Raw genomic sequence first — 24,436 nt, 5'->3', positions numbered from 1 at the left:
CCTTAGAACGTATATCTCAAGGTGGGTAGCTCATTTACGTTATAGATGTCTATGGTCTCAGATAACCACTTAACACCAGGTGGACAGTGAGCTCGTCCACCCATATTTAAAAAAAAACTCACTTGTCACTTCAGGGAACGTCTCTGGTATCAGTACAATACAAATCAGTACACGTCCTCGCACGGGATCCATTAGTTCAAAAAACCATACATGGACGTTCGATCTACATATATCACCAGTTTAGTTATAAAAAGAAACTCGAACCGGCTCAACCGGCACCGCAAGCTATCGATTACTGCAGGTGTCTTTAAAAAAATGTTCGGGAGACTCCTTTCTTTTGTCCTTGGCCGCTAATTTAAGTGCAGTTTCGCACTACGACAAGTAAAGATTTCACATTCTACTTTCACCGGCTCGTTTTTTCGTTACTTGCTCGGTGTTAGTAAAACATTAACGCAACCTGGAAGCGGACGTGAATGTCGCCAACAAATTTCATTGTGTCAACGGCTATTTCAGTTCTCTGATGGTTTTGTAATCTTTATAATATTGCTTTATACATATTTTAATTTAGATTACTACTGCATCTAGTGCCTTCACATACAAGTGGGGTATATAAAACGTTGTTTTGTGTAACCAGTAAGCTAGATCAAAGTTTATTTCATTTCATTTTGTGTATGTAAGTATTAGGTACGTTTACGATTTCATTTTAATAATGTCGTAACTCTTGAAATTAAGGTATCGGTTTCCGTTGATAATATTAAAATTCTGTTCTTCATATTCGAACAAATTGTAGTAAATAAAAAGTAGTCGATAAATTAACAATCCGAAGGCCGGGCTTGATATGACCTTGCAGTGGTGTGTTGGGTAATAAAACTGTTTAACTATAGTACCTATTTGCCGATAAAAAATACTCATTACTATTTGACACATTTGTGTTATACGTATGAGTTTAAAAGATATGCACGAGTATGTACATGTCAGAAGCTAAACGTCGGATCTTATTTTGTCATTCACAACATACGGTTTCTCTGTGTTTTTCGTCCAGTTCTTGGGGTTTCAACAGTAATTTTAAGATTGTCACATAATAAATAAATTAGAACTAATAATAATTTCAAAATTTTCAAATTCGCCCATTTTCAATTTCAATCATCAATTTCAAATCGTAGATATCCTATATCACATATATGAATACAAAAAGTAAAAACTTTTTATTTAAATAACAATATACGCTGCGTGGCAAGGCTTGGGGGAGGCCTATGTCCAGCAGTGGACGTCCATGGGCTGATAGGATAGGATAGGATACGCTGCGTTCTTAAATAGCATTAAATTGATATTGTTCATAAAACTTATCGTAATAGTTTATTTAAAGGGCGACTTTCACACGGTCACGACAGATAGAATTCAAAAATAATCGAATACTCTGATGTACATATTTGTACAATTTTAAATCGTATTGGCATTTACCGAGGTCTTTAATCTGGAAGTTTTTTGAGACAGCTTAGTGACATAAATTCACGTGATGCACTTACAAACATTTTGAACCGATCGATTAAATTTCAGTTTACGTTCATAACACTATAAGAATACCTAATACAGTTTGGTTGCAACAACAAGGAAAACAATAACTGGTTACTGGTACATCTGGAACCACAATGCACAGAATCGACTACACTGAAGTACTGTTATTTTTTCTTCGATAGATCTTTAAATTTTTATACGTCATGAAACTAGCGCTAGTTAGAACGAAGCAATTTTTTTAGCGCCCAATAATTCCAGTATTAATGCGGGCCTATTAATCTTTTTACGAGTATAGTCATTTACATTTTTATTATTCAATCTTTTTTTTTTAATCAGAGTAATATGAATATGAAAATTATATTATTAATCACAATTAAACTTGAATATATTTAATTGGTCGCAATCGACACGAGGAACCACTCGCCCGTGTGAACAACCCTGCTTACAATATAAATGTGTATATTTATTGTACTTATTGTGTACTATTCTCACCGTACTAGAAGTATTGTCTTAAAGTAGTGCAGTATAGATAAGAAGTTTATGTGTAAATTTATGTTCACGTGCGTACAATTTAAGTGACTATCTAAACCTGTTTTAATTTGCCTCCCCGCAAATTTTTACAGACTTTTTAAGGCACCTCCTTGCTATACGCCTTAGTAAATAATAAGTTCATTAAACAAACTACGTTTATTGTTGTTTCATTCCTGTGTTATCTTTAGTGCTTAAATAAATATAATTATAGAGTAAATAGTAAAATATAGCACATTTATCATGTCCGTTATAGATAAAATATGTTCTTCATAAACACAGAAAAAAACCTCAGGTTAAGTCATTTTATACAATGCTTTTAAAACTATTACAGTTAATTTGTTGATGTATTATGCTTTGTCGTCGCAATATGTAATGAAAATTATACAATGATTAACAAAATTGTTAAAAAATGTTTTCATTTTAGTTTTAAACTTAACAAGCAAGTTTGTAATGACTTTCTCAAAAAAAAATTTTTTTTCTCATGTCATTAGAACAAAATATATTTTGTGTTAACAAAATAATAGGACAACAAAAAAGGCGGATAGTTAATCATGGAGCTATTAAAACATTAATTACTCTCGAGTCAAGAAACTATCTTTTTACTGAAACTCATTCATTTCACACGAAGTATTATAAGTTATAAACGACTTGTACAATTTGTTCCTCTTAAATATTAATGTTTAGCTTCTAACCGAAATATTATATTTGGATAATATAAAAGCACAGAGCATTCTTTCGGGGTGTGAAAATATGTTACCGTAATATTTTTTCTTTTGTCGCTGATAGCCTAAGGGGTTATACTGTAAACGTGTTTCGCCTCTCGAAAGATGAGCCTTCATTTTGTTTCGTTTGATGCGAGTTCTGATTCTTTATTTCAATTGCTGTCACATAGGACGTTCCCTTGTGCTCCTGTACCTTATTTTTATTTGTTTGAATACACGAATACTGACGTAACCACGGAAATTGTAAACTATTCTAAACTTCAGAAATAATTAACACGAAAACGAACCGTGATAAAATTTTAATTATGTCTATGACTAGTGCACATCAAAGAAAATACTAAATGAAATCAAGTTTATATGTATGATTGGTTTAAAATAATATTTTAAAGGAGGAATTTAAATAAAATAATATAGTTAGAGATAAATTAGGTATTTCAACGAGTGATTGTCTTTTATGGCTGTTTAGTTATATAAAAATACTAGCTGTACCCGTCCGCTTTGCTGGCTATTTAAAAGTAACATTATTAATTTTCATCCCCATAAAGATTCTCATCATTAACGCCCCCGCAACTCGTGTAGGGAGTCCATCACTCATATAAATATTAGCCTATCCATTAAGTATATGTATTTTCTACATGGATACTAAATTTCAAGTCAATCGGATGCACAGTTCAGTAGTTATAACGGAACATCCGTAAAAACCACTGTAGATTTATATATTAGTATAGATGAACTTGGCTGTATGTGTGTTTATTTTCTTAAATAAATAAATGCTGCCCTACCCATCATTACGGTGAACAAGTTATGTTCGTATTAATTTTTTTAAACAAGTTCCCTCTTAATTGCATGCCGCACGTGAGTCACGGGGCCATAAATATTGAAGTAAAAAGTTAAATGAAAGGCACTAAAGTCTCTTCGACAGGGTTTTTAAAGGCACTTTATTTGCCTTAAAACCTGACTAAGACCAGACATGGTGCTGTAGAGTATTAAAAAACTGTTTCGAAAAATTAAGCGTAACTGATATATTTTCCTTACGTATAGGAACGCAGGAAAAATTACATTTGTCTGAATTATTTTTAATTACACGATATACAACAAGGCACCTGACACGCGGGACCGATGCATTTGCGTGTCACGCGAAGTCAACAAGGGGTCTACGACAGACTTGCTTTTTTAAAGTTTTTTTGCATTACCCTCCGTGCAGTACAAGTGAAAATCAGCTGGGCGTTTTAATGTCTATGGACTTCCGTAATCTTAACACCAGGCGGGCCATTAGTTCGATAATTCCATCAGATCCAATAACCTTTGCATTAGATGCCTTCAGCTCTAATACTAGGGGCAGGCTTAGGGACCCCGGTAACCGTACTCGTCGAACTCGACAAAGAGGTCGACGTGCAACCTAACCCATGCATCAGCCCGCTGAGTTTCTCGCCGGATCTTCTCAGCGGGTCGCGATTCCGATCCGGTAGTAGATTCATTCGCGAAACAATTGCTCTTGAGTTGTTAGGTCTCCTTCGGAGGCGCTCGGGCACTTGTTAGCAAATCCCACCCCTCTTGGCTGAGCCTTTGCTCGCCCACCTGTCCTGGTGAAACTGGAAAGGCCTTCGGGCCACCAGTAAACTTTAAATCATAAAAAAAAAAGTTCGATAATTTTTTCTTCATTATTCCTTCATCGTAAAAGTTGTTCGCGAAAGATGTGTTAAGTACGTATTTCCTGTCTTCACAGAAATATACTTTGCTAAAACGATGGATATTTACTCTAAGGCTGACAAAAGAATGTGCGGTATAAAGAAATGTTTCTGTAGCATACTTAATACTTGTAATATAATACTTGTAATAACGAAAAACCGCCTACTCGTCATGAGATATCCGAAACTATCCCTCCGACGGACTTAAATTTGGGATAGATACTCCTTTTATAATAAACGCTCATTAAGAACGGATTCGACCAAAATGCTCCAGTTTTTTTTACCTGCCCTCGTATACCATCGAATAAAATAGCTCTTAGCGTAACCATGACTATCTGAGCTTTAAACACAAATCTAACTGAATTCAAGGAAAAAACAATGCCTACATCTTGCTATTAAATCATATTCTTTTTTAAAATATTTTTTCTATTTCAATTATGCATTTAAATCCATGTAATAAACTAATGCGCACATATCTTGGAAATGACAGGCATTATGTTGTTAGTGACACTTATAATGATTATTTTTAATAATAGTAATCTTTCGTTGGGCATGATACGGCAAAAACCCTTAATAATTTAGCTCATAAGGATAATAACAGAGATCAGATTGAATTAAAATCATTATGTTTACCCTCGATTTGATGCAATTAGAGAAATGATGAACACGATGATGCGATAACAATGTTCATTATAACTACTTATGTATTTTTGTAATATCACCTAATGTCCGATCACATAGCAAAAAAATAAATTTGGGCATGAAAGACATGGGCATTTAGTTTCTATAAAGCCATGATTTCCATTTTCGAATTATAATTTCTTTGTATTTTTTTATAAGTAAATTTCGCCTGTGGATCGTCCTTTAGGATTTTTTTAAAAGTTTTTTCGTAAGACCTTAAGAAAAAAAACGTACGAAAACGTATTAAAACAACTCTGTAGTATACTTGCAACAGTGCTTTATTCTAGCAATGTACAATGAGCTGCAAAAGTGCATGGACATTGTAAGACATAAAAATTCTAACAACCTAAAATGAATGTCTCTTTAATATAAATTTTAAAATTTAGAACGTATGGCGAGTCAGGTTTGATACATATGTGTGTAATTATATTTGCACCGGGGTCATTACCATATATATCTACAGCGTATTTCTAGTTAAAAAAAAAACCCACCAATGCCGTCTAATTTATTTTTATGATCTTTAATTGAGGTGTTCACAAGATTATCGGTTTTACGGTATCCACGTAATTCTGCTGCTGACTGTACATACTCATATTTTAATACTTCTTTCCGTAATTACTCAGTAGCCTACAAAATAAATTGATGCCCCCATGTATGACGGAACTAATTCTGCACATTCAATGACTTTAATAGTGGTAATTTGACGTTGTGTGCTGGGCATAATACGGCAGAAGAACCTTGATGTAGTTTACATCCATAATAATAAAAAAAAAAACATATTAAATTATTATGTTTTATATATTTACTCCGATTTTGTGTTTTGTAAGTGTCTATCTAACACGTCTATGTAAGTACACACTTGATAAACTAAATCATTTACTTTGGTCAAAATGAGCTATTTAATGTACACGTGTAAGATGATACACGTGTATATTAAATAGATTCCATTGAAATTAGAATTGAAAATAATAATCTATCTATATATATAAAAATGAATTGCTGTTCGTTATTCTCGCTAAAACTTGAGAACGGCTGGACTGATTTGGCCGATTTTGGTCTTGAATTATTTGTGGAAGTCCAGAGAAGGTTTAAAAGGTAGATATGAAAATGCTTGGAATTAAATAAAAATAACAATTTTGTTTTTCCCTTGATGTGTCCCCGTCGGACGCATTACTTTTATTTGTTTTAAGTTTATTTTATACAAAAGTCTAGGTATTTTATTTATCGATTGAGGCACTACGAAGTCTGTCTGGTCAGCTAGTTTAGTAATAAAACAAACACAGAGTTTGGATACAGTACAGAAAGCCCCACAGACAGCCTACTGAGTTTCTCGCCGGATCTTCTCAGTGGGTCGCGTTTTCGATCCGGTGGTAGATTCTGCAAAGTACTTATCTTGCTAGGGCCAGTGTTAGTGTACTTGTTCAGCGAATCTAGTATAACCCCTCGAAGTTTCTAGAATAGGTAGGCTATTATTATTACAGAAAGAGAGGAGAAAGAAGAAATGTGGCCGTTTTAGGCTTGTGAATGAAATGAAAATATTTGTATTAAATAGTATCTCTTTTTTGTCTCTAGAAACTTTTCTTGAAACTCACATTCATTTCATTGCCGATATCGGCACCCATCAAAATTGTATCCCACTAACCTACCCCTTAAAGTAGAATGCGCAACTGTTTTGCGATTGAAATAGACTAGTGGTACCTACAACTAGTAATGATAAAACAGATATAAAAATGATATAATTCAGTTATTTACCTAATAACAGCAGTGTTTGATGGCCTTAATTATAGATTACATGAGATACTCACGCTTTACAGAAAATGTACAAAAATTTTATATCCTATTAAAAATTTGAACTGATCCATGTTTTAGATTTTGATATATACATTATTTTTTGTACATACCTATACTATTTCTTATACGATTTGTTTGATGTATGCGTTATCCTTAATTGGTATTAGCATAGTTGTTATTCTATGAAAGCTGCGTTTTCCTGTAATTGAGATAATACATATTCTAAGAACCTTTTATTCCTCTTTAGAAAAATATGTCTCCTATCCTTATATGGATTCTGTTCTTTCTTATATTCTGTCTAAATATTCTTTGTTGGAAAACCTAAATAAATAAATACCGCACTACTTCTCTTTGCCTTTTTTTTTATAGCTTAGATAGATGGACGAGCTCACAGCCCACCTGGTGTTAAGTGGTTACTGGAGCCCATGGACATCTACAACGAAAATGCGCCACCCACCTTGAGATATAAGTTCTAAGATCTCTGTATAGTTACAACGGCTGCCCCACCCTTCAAACCGAAACGCATTACTGCTTCACGGCAGAAATACGCAGAGCGGTGGTACCTACCCGCCCGGACTCACAAGAGGTCCTACCACCAGTCTTAAATTTATCTTGCCTTCGTTCAATATGGTTTATAGAGAGGTTTTCGTAATAACACCGCAGGGCTTGACTCATAAGGTTTCAGCCATGCCCTCTAAATCGAGTGTATTCATACTGCGGTATAAAAATACTGTGTTTACTGTGCCTTCGCGCCAAACCTTTTTTTTATTGAAGGATACTAAAACAAAAAAAAATAGTTAACTTTATCTTTAAAAGTAAATAAGTAAATTTAAATTATCGTCATTAAACAAATGACGATCAGTACTTATTCTTTCTTGACGAATAGAATAAATATATTGTACAAACATTAGACTCAAATATTATTTAGTATATTACTCGTCACGGTTTTTTATCTATTAAGTAGGGGGGGCACAAGTTCTGAGGTCCTACAGACCGTTTATAGATAAAAACATTTAACACGTTTTTTTTAATATACAAAAATAATTTTCTATGTATCTCTTTGTTTCTTTTGTTCTGTTTTTTGTTAATGTGAACGCACATCTATTGTTTATTTGGTAGAAAACTTTTTACAGTTACTGTTGACATTTCAAAGTAGGGTTCTGTCATGGAAAGTCAACACATGTTAGCACTCGAATTTTTTCAGACGATAATAGGTTTATCGGATCGTTCCTGGTTACTTATGTATATGTACATAGGTAGGTAGCGGCTTGGCTCTGCCCCTGGCATTGCTGAAGTCCATGGGCGACCGTAACCACTCACCATCAGGTGGGCCGTATGCTCGTCTGCCTACAAGGGCAATTAAAAAATAAATAAAAAAAATAACGCAGAATTCTTAATGCGCATTCTCGAATAAGGTAGTCAAGGACTCTGGCAAGACTTAGACAAGGCTTTTAAACGTACTGTGGATAGGTAGAAGGTATCATGGGTAAACTAGTATTAAATGGTTACTGATATTAGTACATTATTAGTACCGCTGCCATGATATTTAAAAGCTAATGGGCATATTATTGAGAAACATTGAACTTGCTTTAAGAGTTAGGACCCTGACATTGCTGCACCACTCGATAAGAACGTACTAGACGTCTTATCCACTGCACTGCGTACAATTCAATATTATCCTTGCATGTTGATCCCAGATATGAGACTGTTACTTGACAATTATAAACTTCTGAAGGAACAATCGACGTGTATTCATTACTGTAACAAGAAGAACATTAGATCATTCACGTTTATTACTTACTAGCTTCAATTTTAAAATACCACAAACAAAGACGTTCTTGTATTGTGATTTTTTTCTTGGTTAAACTTTTTTATCCATCCGGATCTCACAAATGACCATATCAATCACTTCAAAAATCCCAAGGAGGCAAATTATAAGTATGACGTCACGACGAGCAGATTAAGAAGTTAATTAACAAAAAAAAAAAACATTTCGTATTGTTTTGCACGAGATTGGATGAGATTTACAAGCGGTGTTGATAGCAATTATTATCTCGAATTACACGCCCGTAAAGACATTAGTGAAATTTTATATCATGAATAGTTCTAGCCTTAGACACGTCCTTGTGGATCCATCAGATCAATAACACTTGCATTACACGCCTTCAGCTGTAAAACTAGGAGCAGGCTTAGGGACTCTGGTAAACGTACACGGCGAACTCGGAAAAGAGTTGTACGTGCAACCTAGCCCATACGTCAGACCACTGAGTTCCCTGAAATCACTTCTCTCCTGGCTGAGCCTTTGCTCGCCCGCCGATCCTGGTAAAACTGGAAAGGCCTCCAGGCCTCCAGTAATCCATGGACATAGAAATACAAGTGTGGGTGATGAGAGGACCATTGGCCCTAGCAAGAGCAGTGCTTCGCAGAATCTACCACCGGATCGGAAACGCAATCCACTGAGAAGATCCGGTGAGAAACTTGGTGGGCTAATAGATCGATAATAGCTGAGCATGGGCTGGCACAAATTTTGGCGCGTATATTGCAGGGTAGGACTGCTACGTGTGCCATAACTTAATTGTTCCATCGCCACCAATAAAAGTATTTCTATTTAGTATTTTGAATTTAGTAGTTTGGTAAACGTTAATTTTAAATCTAGGTAGCATTCAATTTGAAAATGTGCTGTTGTGTTCGTAAAATCCAATAGCTACTTTTAGCGAAGTGATGTTGCGGACACACAATCGTATGATAATAAGCACATTATAGATGGCTGACAATAAAACAAGCAATTTCCTCTGACATTTATTATTCGTTTACGTTGAATTAACCTCAAAAATAGCCCATTGAATAACTACATCCAATTGACAACATAATTCTTTGTAATAATGTGGTTAAGTTCGTTCGTTCAGAATGTGTTTGTGTGCCTTCATATTTGTATTCAACTTTAAATGTATTGTTAATCCATTCAATTAAGCATCGACCTGCTGACTAGACTTAACCACTTGTTTTCATCTTGTGAATTAAAAAAACCACAAATACAATGAACTGAAAACAAGATACATATTTTACTAACATAATATATTTTATAATTTTAAATTATGACCCGATCATTTATTTTCTGTGTTATGAAATAGTCCATTTTAAAAAGAATAAACTGGGTATTTTGTGATTTAGTAATAAATGTGAAAGTTGGTTGAGTATTTTTGAGAGAATAAAAAAGGTGTAATATCATATTAATATCATTGAAATAGAAATGATAAAATTCAACAGCCTGCTTCTAAAACAATTGAACAAGTGGGATTGCTTACACAGCTTATTATATTGACCCAAAACACATTTAATATATTTTTGTGCATCGGTTACGAATGTTCTTTGTTGAAAATGACACCTTTTGTGTGGTATCTGTATAATGTATGTGTAATTTACATCCCAATTTCCGACAATCGAATAATTAGGACGTCAAAGAATAGAGTTTTGTAGAGAATAAGTTTGGACCTTATCTACAAATATTTTTTAAATTTACAAAACATTTTTACAATTAGTTGTATTAAGGTTATTTTATTTGATTTCGGTACAAGAGTATGGTCAGAAAATCTCTTTACTAGGATTCAGAAATGTAAATACTTGCAAATCAATTTTTTTCCGCTTGTCTAAGTATAATGTTTTTATTTGCAAAACAGTATTAAACGAATGTTCTAGAGGTAAAAAGATACCATTACAGAGTATGGCCCATGTGAGGATCGAACTCACGACCTTCGCGTTATTAGCACGACGCTCTAACCAACTGAGCTAATAGGCCGATGTTAAGAGGATTCAAAAACTTAAGCTTAAACAAAAAATTGGTCATCTGAATTAAAGAAAATCTGATTCAAATTGCCCCTTTTAGTAGTATTATAGCAATAGCAATTGGTTAGATACGCTATACAGGGTGTTTTTTTATGAATATAAGCTTAAGGTGGCTTTTTAAACTTTTTAAACACGTAGCTGTGTGTGTTTTTATATAATAATACCTATATAAATGTATATAGTCGCTAACCAATAAATTAATTTTGTATTAAAACGTATTATTATTAAATGTAAATACTGAAAAGAGTCAAGTAAATAATAATAATATTATGGACGTGATAAAACTGCAGTGGAATTTTGTAATATTTGGAACACCTCATATTTTTTTAGTAATTAACACTTTGTTAGTGCATTTAATAAATAAATTACATCAAAAGTTCAACAGGAAGATGTTGACTGTTGTTTTAACCATCAACTAAAAATCATTGAATTATGAGTATAATCAATAGAATTATGTAAGAGAAACGGGTCAACAGTAAATCGCGATTTCCGTCTCTTTTAGATGTACGTACATTATTGACGTTTCTGTTGCGTTGTCAAATTAAACAAATTTAACATATTGTTTTTACCATAGTATTCGATTTTATTTTCTAGAGAGCCATCTTTAAGGAAGCAAATCAATTGGAACACAACAAATAGTTTAAAAGAACGTTTTAGTAGAAAATAAAAAAGACAGAAATTCAATATGAAATGAAATGCGGTTACTAACATAGACGGTCCCCACCGTTGTTGCTCAATGCTTAAAGATTGGTTCATAAAGATATTTGCATCGGATTCGTATATGTGAAACACACGTACATACTGTGAAAAACGCAAAAATTAGACTAAAAAGATACCGTTACACGGGATGGCCCATGTGAGGATCGAACTCACGACCTTCGCGTTATTAGCACGACGCTCTAACCAACTGAGCTAATAGGCCGGTACTGTGAGGGATGAAGACCAGGATCTAATGGGGAGAAAATTCTAGTGCGCATGCTCCAGCCACAGAACCTTTGGTCCGCACATCTTTGTAGGAAAATCCAAAAGCACGACATCTATTTTAATTTGACGACAATCTAAAGCTCCGAACTGACTCTCAGAATAACTAAGTTTCAAGTGTTTTCGTTTTGATGCTAGATGACTCTGTTTAACAATTTCTGACGTATGCAAATCTCCACACATTGTTGTCATTATTCGCTTTACACGTATAAATGAGGCCGTCAGCGCATAAGTGGCCTAACCCACAATTCATATTCGTGCTCATGCATTGCAATTTATTTAAAACATAATAAATTTTCATGCAAAATCGTCCTATCCCTAGTTTCATCCATGAATAACAGATGACTTTGTAAACATTATTTTAGCGCGTATTTTCCGCCTACGAAGTATTTGTAAAGGTAAATTCGAACCTCATTATCTCCATACTAACTAAGGTAAGCTTAGGTCACTTTTGCGCTGACGGCCTCATATATACCTAAACCTGACGTAATGAGTTAGAAAATTTAATCGAGACAGCCTAAAATAGAGTGATTTCATGATGATCCTGAAGATTAAATTCCAATTTATCGTTTCCTCTTCTTTTGTTTAACAATTAGTGTTCAGTTAAAACACGTCTTAGTGACGTGTCCGTTGCTGACGAACCTCGACTATGATTCCTTATCCATACACGATAACTGTCATGACGAAGACCTAGTTATAGTTTTAAAGGCGGGCCTTGGATTTCTGTTCTGAAGTTGGAGATATTAGCCTCTAGTTTTTCAAGGTGTGGAATTATGTTATGCCAAAGCTAACAGCGACGGGACGTTTTTTAGTAGTTAGCCACTCCCACAATTTCCAGTGAGTAGGCTCTGTAGAACGGGGGTGTCGATACGAATTCTCCCGCCCGCCCCAGAAAATATTCTTAAGACGAACGCCCTTGTTTTACACAGTTCGTGGACGATCTTGAGCCACTAAAGCGGTCTGTGAGAGTTCGTGTAGTCCAGACGTGGAATGTTGCTTATAGCTAAGTGGAGTTTCTTGTAGTGTTCATACTGAACGTGCTTACCCTGAGCGAACTCAGAGAAGTAAACTAGTTTGGAGAGGCTTAATTGATTCGTATAATGTGATTAAAATAATATTTATGCGAAGATTCCGTGTCTATAATGTCCGTTGTACGTATAATCTCCACGCTTCAAGAACAATTCGCCACTTAATGTGTAGACTCGACCTCAAACTTTTTATATGGCAGACTTCGTGCTTTACTATAAGGTAAGCTATATCAAGATACTGAAAAACATTACGCAGAATTGAAGAACAAAAATTTAAGTTAAATAAAAAGAAATCTGTTGCCATTTTATTTTAAATATTTATCTTTTATCAATATATATAAAAATGAATTGCTGTTTGTTAGTCTCGCTAAAACTCGAGAACGGCTGGACCGATTTAGTTAATTTTGATTTTGAATTATTTGTAGAAGTCCAGAGAAGATTTAAAAGGTAGATAAATATGAAAATGCTCAGAATTAAATAAAAATAACAATTTTGTTTTCCCTTTGATGTGTCCCCCGTCGGACAGATTCCTTTTGTTTGTTTTAAGCTTATTTTACACAAAAGTTTAGGTATTTTATTTATCGGTCGAGGTACTACAAAGTCTGCCGGGTCAGCTAGTTTAGAATATGAATTAACGAAAGTAAGTTTTAGCAGCTAATAAAACATATTTACAAAAGCATCGTGCTTCATCAATCCGTGCTCACCATTATGTTGTTAGAAGGCAATTTACCTCGACACGTTTCGGCGACACAAAAACGGCCTATTGTTGTAAATATGCACACGACCGCGGAAATGTCATTTTAATTCTTAAGATTTCCAATAGTAAGTCAAAATGAAATGATAGGAAACTTTATTTGTATTAAAGATCATTCAGACAAGTATTTTAAAATTAATTCATATCTTGTTTTCTACTTGTATTCAAGTTCGGTAAAAATTCATTACGTATTTGCCAGATAATCTTATTTTTTGCATTTTAAATTTAAATGGAAAACGATGAGTGTATTCCTGTTTTATTCTTTGAACTTTTTCAATTTGCTAGACTTCGACTAATGTTTTAAATATGTCGGCAATAACCGATACCTCAAGATTTAGGTTAATATTAAGTATACAATTTTCATTTCTGTTGTTTTTGACGATCAGAAAAGAAAAGAAAAATATAGTTGCCTTTTTGTCTTTTTATCTATATATTTTCCAAGCACCTATTTTAACGATTTTTTTATTTCATTTCCTTTGTGAAGATTACAAACGCAATTGACTGCAAATCAGTTTTTTTTGTTGGTGTATTGGCAAACGAACTGTCTTGAGGTACACCTGATATAAAATGTTTGTTCAATCACAAAATGTAATACTCGCATGATGACGACATAGCGAATAAAGTTAGCAGCGGTGTAAATAAGCTACCTGCTACCTAGGGGTAACCACTTATTAACAGCAAAGGATTTTTTGTTCATTTATAACAGCTTAAGCTTGGCACATTCGTTTAGTACGATATGTTTTCACATTATAAGGAAAACGTCGATTCATTTGCATACGAACAAAGTTGTTCAGAAAAATCTTATCATGAATAATAAGATACTTATAAATCTCAGAGGCAAAGTGAATTATTAAAGGAATAATATAATTTATTCAAACACATTCATGGACACGATTCATTCGAATATTTTATACTAGGTATAGATTGATATTACTCTTATATGTATTTGATACTAAATTGCTACTATAACCGGCGAAATTTGTTTTATTCGATTTTTTTTTAAATCATTTTATTATAAGCTGTTTTAAAATTAGTAGTACAGTTTAGAGAATAATAATAATAAAAAACTTCAGAGGTGTCAAGGGACACCCGGATGGAACGAAGTTCCTTTCGATTAATTAGTGAAGGAATTGTAATATTTTTTTTAAGTTATAATAATAAATTACGGCATTATAAAGAAAAAAAAAACAATACTATGAACTAAATTACTATTGTTGAAACGCTATCTCGAGAAGCTGTACTCATTACGCGGACCAATCGGATACGAGCAATGTCACGCGATAAGCGCCTACACGTTGATTGGTCAGAATGACGGATCTAAAAAGTGTCGTGACAACTTTTCGTAAGAATTTTTTCCGTCTAGCCCCCTTTCACAACGCGCGATAAGGAACTTCGTTCCAATAATTATAAGCTATACTAATAATTTTTCATTTAAACCGAAACATACGCGAATTGATTGAATACAATAATTAATGCTATCTACATAAATTTGCCGCAGCAATTAAAACAGGTTCTAAGCTAAATACCTTTACACAGAACGATAAAGTTTGTTAATAAAACAAGTTGAATATCGAAAGGTCGCATAAAATGCGTCAATCGAAATAATTTTATGCAAGTTTTATTAGTAATTTCAATCGCGCGAACAAAATTTAGTATCTCAAACATTTTTATTGTCATTGGTTTCTGATATTTATACAAATCTAATATGTACGTATACTATATTAAACGGAACATTTTATGTTAAGTATTTCGTTATTAAATAAAGTATACTTTATTTTATTTTATTCATTGGGTACAGCACAGAACATTACAGGTAACACATTATACATTGATCTCGCACTAAATGCTAACACAATTACAGGCTTCGACTGCATGCATTGGTAAAAAAAGCGGTTCATTGTATAATACTAGCGGAAAAAATGTAACATCGAAATATAGACGAGTTCTAATGACTCTCTCTTTCTCCCTAGCTATTTATCCCACATCACCTTTCCTTATTCTACTCCTCCACTTCGCTGTCTTCGACATCCTCGTCGGTAACATTGCATTCCCTCTTGTCCTTCAGCTCCACACCTTACCAGCTTGTCTTGTGTCTTCCTTTAGGTTTCCGAGTTTAAATGACTATCATTTTAAAATTAAACTTTACAAACGGTCCTTTTTTTTATTGCTTAGATGGGTGGACGAGCTCACAGCCCACCCGGTGTTAAGTGCTTACTGGAGCCCATAGTCATCCACAACGTAAATGCGCCACCCACCTTGAGATATTAGTTCTAAGGTCTCAAGTATAGTTACGACGGCTGCCCCACCCTTCAAACCGAAACGCTTTACTGCTTCACGGCAGAAATAGGCAGGGTGGTGGTACCCACCTGCGCGGACTCACAAGAGATCCTACCATTAGTAATTACGCAAATTATAATTTTTCGGGTTTCATTTTTATTACACGATGTTATTCCTTCACCGTGGAAGTCAATCGTGAACATTTGTTGAGTACGTATTTCATTAAAAAAATTGGTACCCGCCTGAGATTCGAACACCGGTGCATCGATCAACACGAATGCACCGGACGTCTTATCCGTTAGGCCACGACGACTTCATTCTATTGATCTAAGCATTCGTATGTGAGTCGCGGGTAGAAGCTCACGTTCGTCTGACAACCCTCGAATCCGCGGAAGGCTGTCGTAATAATAAACACGAATAAGCTATGCACTTCAGAAGCGGAACTAAACGTTGTCATAAATTGTGTTGATAGTATCATGGATGCGCAGTAGCCGGGGTCGCGCTATTAAAACAAGCTTTCCGGAATCGTGCATATTATTTTAATTTCAATCAGCGTACTAACCTGTGATTTAATGCGTTGCCTATCTGTTTAGTAAGCATCCGATTCGTACTTTGTATCCGAGTATGATTCAAGGACTGTTCGAACATCAGTCGTATCGTTAACATACTCGACGATAACGTTTTAAAAATTGTCACAAATTATTAAATTTTTTATTTGATTTTTGCGTGTCGCGAACATAAACACAACAACATTTAAACTGGAATTTCAGAGAAAAACTTTTCAAAAGCATTAGCCACATCTTCATGACTAGTTACCAATTTATCATCTATTTTTAATGAGAATTCTTGGTGGCTATTTCTAACTAAAGTTTAATCTCGCTTTTTTTCGAGAGCTTTAGAGTGTTTTCTTTAAATTATTTTAACGACAATAGAGGAGCGACATTAATCGTAAAGTAATCGTAGTTTTAAATGTTAAAAAATTGCTCCGATGCGTTTTAAAGATAAAAATCTCGCGAGACAATAATAGGCTGTTTATGGTATAATGGATGATACTGTTTTTTTTATTAATAACTAACATATAGTGATGAGACTCTGGCCACTAACTTCCGCAAATTAAAGTACTTTATCTATTATTCTCACTGTTACGACTTGACGCAGTTGTAACTAAGTAAATTAGAAGGTAACTAGCCCCTTTGTTTATCTAAGTTTGTAAATAAATATGTCTCCTATTATATTGTTAAGTACGTATTTCATTAGAAAAATTTGTACCCGCCTGCGGGATTCGAACACCGGTACATTACTAGATACGAATGCACCGGACGTCTTATCCTTTAGGCCACGACGACTTCAAATATATATTTATATTAAACGAATATATTTATATCGGTATATATGAATATTTGGTTCCCATAATACAGGGAATCCTGGTTTGGAGCTAAGTGACCGTGTGTGACTTTTATATTTACGGATCGAACTATAGAATTATAATGTTACTACTTAAAATATATTTCAGTTCATTTGGTTGCGAAGGAAAACTTTGTTCGCTGTTATTTAATACTAATTTATAAACAAGGCCTAAATTTGCATGAGACGTAAATGTTACCAAATTAAATAACATCTAAATGTATCTTTACTTCGAATCACATCGCTATTTAATAAATTAAAAAAAAAAACTTAAAAAAAAATACGGATAAGCAGCTTAGGTATTCTTGATCTTGATAAAATCACAATCGCAAAATGCTAACAATGGGAAACAAAACCGGTATTTAATAGCTCGGTTTTGTATGATACATATTTATTGAACCACAGAGAATATGTGCCAAACATTTTAACGAGAAATAAAATATTTTAATAAGAAAAAAAAAACACAATTAACTTCACAACTACATACGTGTAGTCGAATAGTAATTTTAATTTGTTGAATAAATCAAATATTTTAATTATAGTACTAATAAACATGAAAATATACGATCGTGAGTGAAATGAGATATCTTGAAACGAATTATGGTTGGAGGAAGTTTTTGAAAATAATAGTTTAGTATCATAACGTTATAAAAAGTATAAATAATTCATTATTAAAAAAAACTATGAAACATTTACGTTGTAGATGTCTACGGGCTCCATTACCCACTTAACACCAGGTGGGGCTGTGAACTCGTCCACATCTAAGCAATAAAAAAAAATAAAAAAAAAAACATCCAGAGGTATTTGTAAAAGAATTAAAAGAACCAGTCAAAAGAGCATTTGCAATACGTTAATTGCTTGTAACGTAATTAAAAAAGGAAATAATGTAACAACATAACACAGAGCAACGTTTTACATAATATACGTTGGTCTTTGTATGAAACAAGCTCTTACATAAACCTCGTTCGATAAACACGAGCTATCTGAATATTCACTAACGTACGTATTACTCACGTACAATTTATTTCTAATATTTATAGGTACGCGGTGTTTGAAGTGAAACTGTAACGGTGACATTTCATTCACTGTAACTCAATTTACATTCAAAGTACATCAGTATTCAAATACAACGGCTTAACTTGATAAATTAACATAAATTTTTTTAGCAAAAACCTCTTATCTGTCTACAAATAATAAAAATATGCTTTCGGTTGAATGTTCTTCTTCTGAATGGGGATAATTCGATCACATTAACAAAAACAAAACAATAGGGTTTGCTCGATATAAGCGCTCAATGGCTGTCGTGTGCAATGCGAATGATGCTGTGCGTACTGATGAGTTTCTGTACTGACCGGCGCCGTCTGGTTGTAGCCGCCGAGGCCTGGCCTGCCACTCACCCGGACCCCGCCACGGACCCGCGGGGATTTATCAACGACTTCTAGAAACGACGAAAACGTAGTACGTACCCTTCTTTTAGTTGCTACTTAAGTTAATGCTTCCATGAATTAATTGGTAATTACGTAGTCTACTTTTTTTGGTAGGGCATATTGCAAGCCCGATCGGGTAAATATTACCATTTTACTGGTGGTAGGACCTCTTGTGAGTCCGCGCGGGTAGGTACCACCGCCCTGCCTATTTCTGCCATGAAACAGTAATGCGTTTCGGTCTGAAGGGTAGGGCAGCCGTTGTAATTATACTGAGATCTTAGAACTTATACCTCAGGGTGGCACATTTACGTTGTAGATGTCTATGGGCTCCAGTAACCATTTAACACCAGGTGGGCTGTGTGTGAGCTCGTCCACCCATCTAAGCAATAAATAAAAATCTTGTCGATTACTGCCGCGAAGTATTCATTCGTTTCGGCTTGAATCCGCCATACGTTATAGTTGAGACATCGACCTCATGTCTCAACCTGAGTAATAGAATTCGCGTTGTCGATGCTTATATCCGGTGAGTATTTTAAACAAGGTTCAAACCTGTTCACTCAACTAAGCAACAAAATAAGATTTAAAAAAATATGAGTTCTTATTTTTTCACCAGTCGTAAAAATGACTAAGAAAGTTTTGCAGCTTAACCTGGTGCTTGTTTTACTAATATTATTTTACTAAACTAGAAGCTGCGTAAACAATTATCGGACGCTGTGTGGATTTTCGTATTATTTTCATACGGAATATGTACCCTCTACTCTTCATATTCGAACGCCTTAACTGTTAACTATTGTTAAAGTCAGATCGAGTAATAAACGCAGTAGCCACGAAATTAAATAACGAATCTTTTAATTAACATTATTTTCGTTATTATTTTCCATTATCCCAAATTATCTATATCCTGGATATGCTACAAAGTGATCTAGCGTTCTTGATGAACCTGCAGATTTCGACCTTAAGGTCTTTAGGTGAGAAACGCTATTCACACGACTGCTAGAGGTCAGATGAGTTGCGACTTCGTTTGTCAACGGTATAAAAAAAAAAGAAATCAAAATACAGTGAAGAATATATTTTAACATTTTGTAAATTAGAAAACGCATTCTTCTTTCAAATTTATATCTATCTATTCGCTAACTGTTATATTTCTAATATGTAACTTTGATAGCTCTATTTTTTGTTGACCACACGATAATTTTTATTTACTCATACATAAATTGAGTGACCATCTCGGAGAAGCTTGGAGTATTTGTATTAAAAAATGTTATAAATACAAATTTGAATTAAAATAATTTTAATTATTATGATTAACGATTTTATTGTTGTGACCATAAATTACAAATAAATTTTTCGTGACCAACCGTTTTCGTTAACGATTCTCTTTTTATGAATTCAAAGTAATAAAATCTTGAACAAAAATTACTATAATACTCGTAGGATGAATGCACATCCTTTCACAATTCTCCGGTAAACATATTGTCATTGTTTTTGTCATTGTCTAATGACTCAGAGTTTTGTTTAAGCTCAGTATCATACGCGTGATTTGAACAGCTGGTCACAACTCAAAACTAAAGTGACACACTTTGAAAATATAACAACTCACTTCGCGAACTAAATGGAAGAATGTTTTTTTATAACGTTTATTTTTGCTTACTTGAGATCTAATCCGAGAAGATAATTGCAACCAAACCAATAACAAAATTTCGAAATCTTTAATGAAAACGATAACAATAAATTAGAAATAAGAAAAGATCTTAAGAAGATCGTGATCTCGTCTACTCATCAAAGCTAAGTAATAGGTATGTTAAGAATCTGTGTATTATTGATATAATATACAATGAAACTTTCATTTTTAAATATTTTGTAATTTAATATTTTAAGTTAATTTTTCTTAAGCTTAAAGCTCTTTTTAGTCTTCTTGCCCTTATCCCACATGATGTTAGGTTAGTGCAGAATGTCTTCTTATTATGGTGTATAGGGATATGACATAAGCTTTACGATCGGCCGTCTGCCGGATGTTAACCCTTCTTGGCTCATTATATCTTAGTAGTCTATACATTTTATCCATAGCATTAGCATTATTTTTTATTGCTTAGATGGCTGGACTAGCTTACAGCTCACCTGGTGTGTTAAGTGGTTACTGGAGCTCATATACATCTACAACGTAAATGCCGCCACCCACCTTTAGATATGGGTTCTAAGGTCTCAGTATAGTTATGACGGCTGCCCTGTTGGCAACCCAACGAATTGGTATAAAACCTTTTTTATTGTTGTGGTTGTGGTTTTTGACATTACTTTTGAATTTTGGAATGTCTTAAATTCGTCATTCTCTTTTTTCCGTGCTGTTGTACGCGATTTATAAAATTTCCAAAATATACAAATTTTATACGTGCAATCCTCGCGAGCTTATTTATTAAGTTCCTTGCCCATCCTAATCCTACAGTCCACTACATAATTGGGTCCTTCGAGCCGGATATGATCCAGCGACCTATGGACCATACCCAGCGTAACGTCGCATTCGATGGGTTCGACGAGAATTATGTCCGGTGCTTGAAATCGGAAACTTCGACATTATGTCGAGACTTCAATGTCTGCTAGCGATCGCAATGCTCTGAGATGATACTCAGGGAATGTTGCAGCCCGTTTTTTGGCAATTCCTTTAGTCGCCTTTACGACATCCATGGGAAAAGGCGATCTTTAAGATATAGATGCCATCTCCACGCAGTTAAAATGAAAAATATATTGAAGGGTTCACACATTTCTATTTATTTATTTACGAATAAAACTCATACGTAATCTACGTAAAGTTGGGTTTTATGTTTTATCGCGACTTCGAAGAATCGAAGACTGGACTCACAGTTTTTATGTCGTTTTTTACTTCGCTTCCATCATTATTATTGCTCTTCCGAGAAACGTTTCGCGCTATAAAGCCTTAAAAAACATTCGGTCAATTTGAAAACACATTTTAGTAAGCCGGTACAAACAATTTCATTCTATGGAGCTTCTTTTTTCGATCTTCTAAATCAAATTGTAGTGATACTAGTGACCCGCCCTCGCTTCGCTTCGGAAACTGTAATTTATTATTCATTTCTGCACTATTTAATAATTGTTATTAAAAATATAAACCTTCTTCTTCAATCACTCTATCTATTAAAAAAAACCGCATCAAAATCCGTTGCGTAGTTTTAAAGATTGAAACATACATAAGGACAGACAGATATAGGGACAGAGAACGCTTTCTCTGTCCCTATATCTGTCTGTCCCTTGTTTGTTTTATACTATGTAGTGATTAGTGATTATGTGATTAGTCTTACTTATTCATTAGATACACCTATCGAAGTAGACGTCATAGTATATGGTAATTATATTTAAAGAAAACCGCTAAGTAACAAGCAGGTCATATTAGGATTTGCTGATTAACATAAACAGTTATCAGACAATGTCGAACGCTCAGAGACGAGAGAGAGATATTTAAGCGAAACTCATTAGTTAACGTGATACCAAATGGATTGACCTGGTGCTCCAAATATCTGGGGAATGAATGTGTGCTGTAAGTAACTGTCGTGTAGCCTCCGGTTGCAGACACAGACTACCTGTTTGACTATGCTATCGAAAATAGACTGTCATACTGAAATATACAATCAACTTTTTCTGATGTAGCGGTTACTGGCACAAAGTGAATGCCGTCTCAATTCTAGATACTTTATAATATGACACGTCATTTGTATTTTAACATTGGCTATCCTTCATATAAGAATGAATGGCTGCCGTGCAAATTGATATCGGCACCTGAATGGACAAGCTTTTTAAATTTAAAGTCGGTTAATAAACCTGGACGTGTTTTCCGACACGTTTTTTTTAACATAAGTTATATTTTTATTTTTCTTCCACCGTTTTGCGATATTTAACTGTTTTAATATGAGTGTTTCCAGATATATTTTATAGGATGAATAATTACTATCCTCATAGTTGATTTCGATGTTTGGTTTATGTTTGACGTTACTACTTTATTATAAGATGCCAAACAGTGGCGTCGTATTTATTAAAGTTAATTCAATGCGTACTATTATCGACGAATTATATTATATTATTTGAATTATTATTATTATATATATTATTTGAATCATAAAAAATCACCTTTCAATCACTCATAACTTTCAAGTTATAGTATATGTATGGAAAGCACATTTTCTAGACCTCATTTACTGTCATTGTAATGTACGAGTATTTACATTGTTAACATTATCGGCCAAGGCTATGCTTACCTGCATTATTTTATTTTAATAACTTCAATGCGCATGACAAATTGCTTAGTTCTTGAAATAAAGACTCTCCGGAGTAATCTCCGAAGAAAAATCGAAATGTACCTGTCGGCATTCCGCAGCTCATACTTACTTGTTTAATATTTCCTTTTCATAATACTCTTTGTAACACGTTCATTAAGATAGGCGATTCTATTTGCTAACATTAGCTGGTGAGTTCATTGCGAATAGCGACTAACAATGGAGGTGTGACGCCATGTTTGTTTAGGCTTCGTTCAATGAGTTTCCAGTAATCATATTAATATTTTACGTTCATTTACATGAAAGTAATTCATTTTTATACTATCTGCATTGTATTTACATTGGTTTATCCTTGACAATTAACTTACGCATTAAATTGTGAATTGTTCTCGTTCATTAGACTCAATTCGAACTATTGCTAACGGCACGGCTCACCCGGAGGACAAACATTTACTAGGACCTTGAATAAGTTCTCGCTCTTTCTTTTACAAAATAAAAGATTAAATTAAATTATAAGTAACAAAGACATTTCATTCAAAGTATTGTCCATCACTAGCGACTACTTTCTCTCATCTTTCTGGAAGGATATTAATTCGGCGTCGGAAAAACCACGTCTTTTGAAGCTATCCAAGTATCGATCCATTTTTTAGCTTCTTCATAAGAATTAAAGCGCTGCTCAGCTAGGACATTTGCCATCGAACGGAATAGTTGAAAATCAGAAATGCTATGTTAGGTGAATACGGCGGGTGGGGTAATTTCCTATTAATAAAACTTCCCATTGAATCGTTTCCAGGTAGATTTTCACTGGTGTTGCAACTAGAGGCCGCGAGTTGTGATGTAGCAAAATTACTTAGTCGTGTCTCTGTTCGTATAGGAGCCGTTTTTCTTTTAAGGCTTATTATAAACTAGCCGTACTCGCCCGTTTCTTCATTTAAAATTAAAATTATTATTTATTGTCATTATTATTAGGGAGTCTAACACTCATGTAAATATTAGCCTATCCATTAAGTACATATATATTCTACATGGATACCAAGTTTCGAGTCAATCGGACGCATGGTTCAATAGTTATAACGGCACATCCGTAAAAACCACTGTAGATTTATATATTAGTATAGATATGCTTGATACGTACGAACTTATTATTAATTACGTATATCAATGTAGTTGGCCAGTTTAAAATTTAAAAGAGATACAAGTATTTATTCAGTAGCTTGATATAAAGAAACATGAAAGCCGTTCAGATATTGTATAAGACATTCGAGTTCGACCTCTGAACCTAGCATTACCGGTTCAAGAATGCCAAATTTGGTATTAATAAGTGTTAATTAAAGTACATTTTCCTTTACGAGACAATGTTGACTTCATAAATACTACCATTTAAATTTAACTTCGACAGAAATAAACGTGCCGCGACATATCACATGTAATTCAATGACATGTGTTTTATCTTGGTTATTAAAATTCTAATACTTCATAAAATTTATGTTTTTGTTTTTTTATTGTTTGTCCGT

At 34.1% G+C, this 24,436-nt stretch overlaps 1 protein-coding gene and 2 non-coding genes across 4 annotated transcripts in view; 1 reads left to right on the top strand and 2 right to left on the bottom strand.

Moving 5' to 3' along the window:
- The window catches only part of LOC114244563 (UNC93-like protein), a 103,323-nt gene that overhangs the window by 35,277 nt on the left and 43,610 nt on the right, over positions 1–24,436 (top strand). The window contains exon 2 of one of the 2 annotated variants that reach the window (XM_028176423.2): positions 18,587–18,673. The exons of the other annotated variant lie outside the window; for it this stretch is intronic. The gene's annotated coding sequence lies outside the window, so the exon portion shown is untranslated. The remainder of the gene's footprint in view (positions 1–18,586; positions 18,674–24,436) is intronic. 2 annotated transcript variants of the gene reach the window in all.
- Positions 10,651–10,724, bottom strand: TRNAI-AAU (transfer RNA isoleucine (anticodon AAU)). Its single transcript has one exon. It is a non-coding gene; the product is annotated as a tRNA-Ile (tRNA).
- TRNAI-AAU (transfer RNA isoleucine (anticodon AAU)) lies at positions 11,620–11,693 on the bottom strand. Its single transcript has one exon. It is a non-coding gene; the product is annotated as a tRNA-Ile (tRNA).

Source organism: Bombyx mandarina, chromosome 01, assembly GCF_030267445.1.
Source record: "Bombyx mandarina strain Sakado chromosome 01, ASM3026744v2".
Classification (NCBI taxonomy): domain Eukaryota; kingdom Metazoa; phylum Arthropoda; class Insecta; order Lepidoptera; family Bombycidae; genus Bombyx; species Bombyx mandarina.
This window is presented reverse-complemented; position numbering and strand designations above follow the sequence as displayed.